At 48.5% G+C, this 7,198-nt stretch overlaps 1 protein-coding gene across 3 annotated transcripts in view; it reads right to left on the bottom strand.

Moving 5' to 3' along the window:
- LOC102374263 (claudin-4-like) overlaps positions 1-3,637 on the bottom strand; it is a 22,728-nt gene extending 19,091 nt beyond the window's left edge. The window contains exons 1-2 of one of the 3 annotated variants that reach the window (XR_003096256.1): positions 3,532-3,637; positions 3,329-3,409 (exon numbers count right to left, since the gene is read on the bottom strand). The gene's annotated coding sequence lies outside the window, so the exon portion shown is untranslated. Of the gene's footprint in view, positions 1-1,416; positions 1,440-3,328; positions 3,410-3,531 lie in introns of those variants that run through there. The other 2 variants (XM_025215678.1, XM_006033787.3) reach the window with 2 other exon arrangements.
- Positions 3,638-7,198: the final 3,561 nt, after the last annotated feature.

Here is a 7,198-nt window from a genome sequence, read left to right as displayed (position 1 = left end):
TAGACCTGATCTAGAGGGGAGTGTGGGTAGATCAGAGCTCCCTACTATCTTGCAGCTCCCTCCGACCCCCACCCACCCAAGCTCAAGTCAGGCAAATGCCAGCCTGCAGCTTGCTTCCCCTACCCCCTTTCTCTACCCCCTCCCCCATCCCTTCTCCTGGACAGCCCTGGAACTGGGGTGGGGGCTGGGGGACAGGAGCAGCTCCTCTCATGCAGGCAGGCTCCTTGGGCTCAATTCCCACTCACCCTCCCCAACCCAATAGGCAAACATCTGTTGGGTTGGAGGTGGGGGCGCTCTTAACTCATGGCACCTTATGTAAAGTGCCATGAGTTAAAGCAGGGGCCTGCACATCTGTAAGCCCTCTAAAGGTTCAGTGTGTGGCCCAACAGGTATGACACAAAGCAGGGCAGTCCAAGTGTGCTTGAAGAAACTGGAATTTTCCAGAACCAAAGTTTCAAGAAACCATAAAGAAAGTGCCTTGTTCTCTGACTGGATGATGAGAAGGAACACAGCCCAGATTGTGATTGGACAGTTTAAATCTTTGCCAGCAATCTTCTTAGTACACCTTGTTCAACAAGAACCTCGCTGAAACTGAAGTCAGGAGAAGAGGCTGCTCCCTCTGCTGGGTAGCAACTGAAATGTTATCTCTACCAAACATCTGATTAACCCTATGCCAGATCAACAAAAGGACCTGAATGGGGCTTGGGCACTAAGTCCAAAAGTTAGATTCTCAAAACCACCACTCAGCTTCTGACTAATCCTAGAAGCATCCTGGTTGTCAACATTAGTTTCGCAGGCACCTTCAGTTCTGCTTCAAACCATCTCAGTCTTGACAGGGCTGAGCAGTTCTAGGCTTAACCCATGCTGAAGCCCTATTAAGACGCAGCTCTATACTACTGTACCTCACCACTCCATTTGGCAGGTATCCTTGAAGCATGGCTTCTACCCCTCTTTTAAGATAAGGTGGAGACCTGGGTTCAGTTCCTACCTCTGCATGGGGGAATTCAAATTCATATTTCATACCCCCTAGCTCTAAACACCAGGCTGCAGCTATTCTGGGAAAGGTGGGGCTGCATTCTCCTTCCCTCCAGTTTAAAGTATTCTGTTGGGCATGGAGTAACTTCGTTTTCATTGGATAGGGTAGAGAGCATGAAATATCCATCTACAGTTGAGTGGTGAGGATGTTTACCTGAGGGAAAGAAACTAGGGTCCTTGTTCCAGTAAATACTTAATTTAAGAGAGTTCAATGTTCAGTGGAGCAGGGAGTGGAGCCCAGTCATCTTCTTGCAGCTGAGTGACCTCAGCACTAGGGCAGAGAGCCATATATACTCCTTGGCCCAGTGAATCTCTAATCATTCCTTGCACAGTGAACACCTTTAAGTAGGTAGAGCTCAACCTGCCCTCCTCCCAAATTACCTTGCAGCCTGATGGTGAGGGCACTCCAGTCAGGGGAACGTTGTGGATTTTCAATGCCTAAGTCCCTATGCAAGTGCAGACCTCTGTCATTTAAACCAGTGTTTCTCAACCTGTGGGTAACAACCCAAAACTGAGTCGCAAGAATATATGAAAGGGTTAGGAACAAACTTTAAAAATGGATTCTCCTTTAAAAGAGAAAAATATGGAAAACCATGGGTTTTCCTTTGCAGGCTGGCAGAAAGACCACTGAGAAATCAGAAAGGCAAACAAGAATACAGCTGCCCTAGGGGCTGAAGTGAATCACCAGAGCAAACTCTCTGTCCTGGGTAACCAGTCATTGTTAACTATGAAACTGAGCTGGAAATCCCCCTTGTATCAGATCTAGGGACAAAGAAGAAAATGACTTTCATACACAGACAGTTTACCTGAGTGCCAATGTCGTCACATTATGCTAAGTGCTTATAAGGAAGTACATACTTGAGTGAAAGCCCTCTGAATGACGAAAATGTGTGTAACAAGTTGAGTCTCAGTTGTCTAGAAATGAGGTGATTCATCAACTCAGATGAGCTGCTGAGAGCACTAACAGGGAAAAACTCAGTACACTAACAAAATGTGTAACAAGAAACTGCCTCTCTACAGCAAAAGTTACTCTGAGATCCCCAGCATGTGTCAGGGGACTTGACTGGGTGGAGCAAGAGTAGGTAAACTTGTGTCTGTCTGACTGTCTATTGACATGGTACAAACAAGCCCTGTAAATAGCACAGGTTGGCTGTGTGTGTTACCTGGCCAGGGTCACTTTGAACTGAAACAATACCATTTGATGATCAAATACCTTGCTTAAATTCTTCTACAGAATTTAGTTTAACTGATCTGAGCAGGTCCATCATCCCTAGAAACCCAACTGGAAGTAAATAAGAGTCCATGTCAGGACCAAAATTATGAGGATGAAAGTTTTCTTTGTAACCAGGCTGTGTTAGATTCATTCCAGCTCTTATCTGTCACCTCTTAATAAATGCATCTTTCCATCTGGCATGCAATCTGACTTGCTTCTTGTGCACTCAGAGCTTTGTGCTCTTTTACTCTCAGGGATATTGTGCCACAGGCAGAAACAGAATCCCAATCTGTGTGCAAGTGCCAAACATGATTGTTATAAAAGTGCCACGTAGGTACATGAAGGGGAAACAGGATTGAGCCCTTAGTAACCTATATAACTTTTAAAGGAAATGAAACTCATACATTAATTCCCTAGGATGCACTACAGCTAAGTGACACAGATCCAAGGGGCAGCCTGACTCAGACTAGCAGCAATCACTTAATAGTGTAATTAATCACTATTATATCATGTATATTGTATTTTTTTGTGCAGCCCTAGGGCAGGCTCTGGGCATGGTACACGCTAATTCCATTGTCCCCGTGCTCTCTACCTGCCCCACCATGGAGTAATGAGAGGGGTTTAAGACCTTAGCTTGGGGCACTCTGGTGCCACTGGCTATTAGTGCTATAGCTCTCCATTAAATGGGGAGACACCTCCCCATATGTTGTAACATGGAGCTTGTACAGGGCCCCAGGAGCAAGCTCTGATTATCAGGGAGACTCCTTCTCTTCCCTCCACATGGCTCACCTTCCCCACTGGAGAGGGAATTCCAGGGGCTCTGTGGGGAACAGGCACTAACCTCCCACCCCTGTGAGGGTTAACGTAGAAGGAGCTCTTGGCTTCTACATGCACTAGTGAGGGAGGACAGAGGCAGCGTGTTGTTCGCCCATGCTGCATCCCAAGCTGACTCAATACCAAGAGCCCTCACATTTGCTCTTCCTGGCAAACCTCCTCCATCCATCAGGCTCTGTCATCACCCCAGCCCACCTGCTCTCCTAGCCAAGACAGAGCTGCTATTGATGCTTTGAGCTGACTTACCTGCTACCTGCTGTCAAGGAGGGCCTTCAACAATGGAGCTTCTGTGTGTCTTGGATGGGAGCAGATCCAGCAGTCCTGCTCCTGAAATACAATCAGACAGGAGCAATTACAGTCCCAGCCCAGACCCCTGGAGGACGAACTGAGAACACACCATCCCAGAGGCTATCCACCCCAAGGAATACCCCAAGAGCCCCGACTCTTACCATTGATACCTAAGGGCGTGAGAGCAGGGGCATTGACCTGGCCAGCTCTGGCAGATGCTGTGGTCATTTTTTTTCTGGTACCTTCTGCCCTCATCTAATTTGCTGGAGGGAAAGGAAGAAAGCACTGAGATCCTGTGTTCCTGCCAGCCCACCAGCCTGGAGCAGATTCTGCCTGGGCTGGGGGGGGGATGCTAGTTTGCCCTGGTGCCTCTGTCCTTTGAGGCAGTCGAGGTGGATGGTGCATCTGCAGGCAGGCCTGGTTTTCTGTTTGTACCCAGACCAGTCTGACTTCCCCGTTCATGACACTCCCTCACATTCTAGCTGAGCACCATAGGACTAGTCATGCCAAGCACATACAGTCCAAGACCAGGCACTCAGCAAAACTGCCCTTCCCTCTCAGCCCTCTCATTGAAGAGTCTGTTCCTACTGGTGTCCTTCTTTTTCTATGATGGCTTTCGGTTCATTATACAACAGCACCCATGCAGCAGAGGCAACAACCTATTCAGTCTTATCCTGTCCATGGGGCCAGGGAAAGGCTGCTCCCTATTGTATATTCCCATGGGTTCTTTCCAAGCTAGTATAAATAACCCTCCCCAAGGAAGTTTGCTCCACAGCCCAGTGTGCCTTGGGGTCTGGAGACTTCTGGATTCAGCTGACATTTTTCCCTCCCTTCACAATTTCTTCCCCTCTCCTTGTCCCCTCCCCTCTTTATACCCCAGACAATACCTCAATGGCCTCCTCACTCTGCTTCGGGCATATACTTTTAGATATCAAATTCTCCTTGGCCTCTGTCTAAGCCAGTGATCACCAACCCGAGATAGATCTCAGAGCCTCTTGGAGTAGATCCGAGGCTGGGGTGCAGGGCTGAGTGCTCGCGTGCATGCACGCACATGCCCCAGCCCAGCAGGTCAGTCTGTGGGGGAGGGAAGGGACAGGGACTAGATCGAGGCCCTTGTGGTGAGGGACAGTGCTGCAGAGGCAGGAGCAGGGGTTAGTTGAGTGAGGCCCCAGCGGCGTGGGACTTACCTGCTGGGCAGGTGCGCCCCCCAAATAATTTTTTCTCCCTCTGCCTTGATCTGCCCCCCCCCCTCCTTCCTGTGCATGCCCCACCCCATGTCCTGTTGGGTGGGGGCAGAGGGGGGTGGTGGCAGTGCATGGTAGATCTTGGGTTGTTTTTAAATGCCAAAGGTGATTTCCTACTTTAAAAGGTTGGAGACCACTGGCCTGAGCAATTACTACAAATTAAAGAGTCAGCTTCTTAGCATTCTCCTCCAGCCCCTGAAACTCTTTCATAACCCTCCTCTGAGGTTCCTATGGTTTACCAATATCTTTTTTTTTGTAATCAGCAAGAGGTTTGGGAGTGATATTTTTCATTGAACACACTGTATATTTGGGGGAGATGTTAAACAGGCTGTCAGGCACAAAGTACCCTTCTTCAAGTCTGGACCATCATGGCTTCTGTCACATTACAACCCTACCACAATGTCTTTTTTGGAAGTGGATGGCCATAATGCAAATACCCTGCAGTCATTCAAGCCCTGCTTCAGAGGAAAGGACTGTGTTTTCAGGTTGCCCAGAGCTACATTGGCTGTCTTGCTGCCATGCATTACAAGCTCCCATCCACTCTCCTCTGACACAATGGCCTCTCTCTGACAAGGTCTGTGTGTTCCTCATGACTGGCTCCAGATGAACACGTGTAGCAACACAGGGGATGCACTAGAAAGAAAGGTATTTCAAATGTGCATTCTAGGTACTCCTCCTTGGCTTCAAGACCACTTGAAGCCCAAGTCCTATTTTTTGTAAACATTCAGAGGCATGGTTTCCTCACCACAAGAATATTTGTACAAAGCCACATGCTCATGAACACTCCTGTAAAGGTATGTGGAACTTTGCCCTCTTCCTTTAGAATTAAATCACCAGGTCAGGCAGCAGCAAAGACAACTTCTGACTTCCCAGACCAGTCACTCTCTGGGAACACAAATGGACGAAGGGGATGACTGGTGTGGGAGCCTCCAGGATCAATAAAGGGTCTTTTCAGCAAGTTGAAATAACAAGGTCACACAACCCTTTTTCTAACCACAGGTGTTTTGAAAATAGAAAGAACGAATCTCATGGTTTACTTGTTACAAACAGTTTGAATGCATCTCTCTAGAACTAGTCCCAGTTTCTCGGTTTCTAGGTCTCCCTCTATCACTTCTCTTACATATAGTGTTTATAACTTCTCCCATTTCAGTATGATACAAGAATGGCTACATCTTCCCCATCCTCTTTCTGTCAATTAACGAAGAAGTTAAAATGTGCTATCCTCCTATCAGATATCTTTCCCCCATCTCAGTCCCTTGCCATAGTCTTTCCTCTGGGTTTAACACTGTCACCAGTTTCTAACTCACATGACAATGGTTCAGGTACATTGCTAAAAACCATCTCCCTTCAGGTACTAAAAGGTACGTTTTGGTTCCCTTGTTTACATAATCCTTATTAAGTCAATGGAGTAGCTCACATGGGGTAAGGCCAGTGGGTTATGACTGTTTTTGTAATTCTATAAAAATATATTTCAAAGAGCCTCAGTGATTTATTCCTTGTAACCCCCTGCCCCACCTGGTGCTCACAGTTCCTTTCTTCTTGAGACAGAACATTTTTTTTCTTGCTATCATTTAATTTCTTCACTTGAGGCAGATCCAACTGCCTGGATCAGTCCCCTTCCATTCTCATGTAGTTTGGTCCCACATCTCCTGCTCTCCGGTTCTCCAGGACTTCTGCCTCAGCGAACAGGGGTTCTGCACACCTATTCACAGCCAAGGGTGCACATCACCCTGACATCTGCAGGCAGTTTCCCATTCTGTGTCAATGGCAGCTGTGTCCCAGTCCAGCTCACTCATGATCCAGTCTCTATGTGGTCATTTCCCCGGTCAGAGGCCATTCAGTATCTCAGCCATTTCTGTGTCTGAAGATGCCTACCTCACCCTCCCTCCACACCCTTGTGCCTCAGTGCCTTCGGCTCCCTTCATTCTTCAGGCCCTTACTGAATCTTGCCCCTCATTTGGTTCCTTCCCTCCCCTTCCACATGGTAACCCTGACTCTGGTACCTTCCATTCAAGGACCTCCAAGTGCCCAAGACACCTACATAAAGCTACCCTCAGAGCTCCCTGGCAGAGCGAGTGACTCTCTTAGCTGCAAGCAACCAGCTACAATGCCAATGAGCTTGATATAAAAGACTGGAGACAGGGGAGCAGGAACTGAGTTCCAGGGACTGAGGCAACTTTCAAAATAGTTGGCCAAAAGGGAAGAGGTAAATTAGGGCTGAGCTCACTGGGTGGCCCTGGGCAGGGATGCATGTAGGTGTCCACATTTAGACATCTGAGTCTGACCCTGCTGCTCAGAGACTCTTAGGCCTCTATCATGCTTGCCATGGGCGGGGGCATTTCCTCCCACTGCCCCAGCTGAGAGGGGCATCAGGAGCTGGCACGGGACAAATACCGTTGGGCAAATGCAGGTCCACTCAGTCAGAGATCCTGCTGCGTGCTCCTGCGCCCAGCCCGGCAGCTAAGCAACCCAACCCCAAACAGGACAGTGTCCAAGGAGCCCGGGGAACAGAGGCTGGGGGATCGGGGGAGGGTGGATTTCAGCCATCCTGTAAAGAGCCCCCAGCCCATCCCGGCGTGAGGCA

The sequence above is a fragment of the Alligator sinensis genome, unplaced genomic scaffold (genome assembly GCF_000455745.1).
Source record: "Alligator sinensis unplaced genomic scaffold, ASM45574v1 scaffold201_1, whole genome shotgun sequence".
NCBI lineage: Eukaryota > Metazoa > Chordata > Crocodylia > Alligatoridae > Alligator > Alligator sinensis.
Note: the sequence above shows the minus strand (reverse complement) of the source record. Positions and strands in the feature narration are given on the sequence as shown.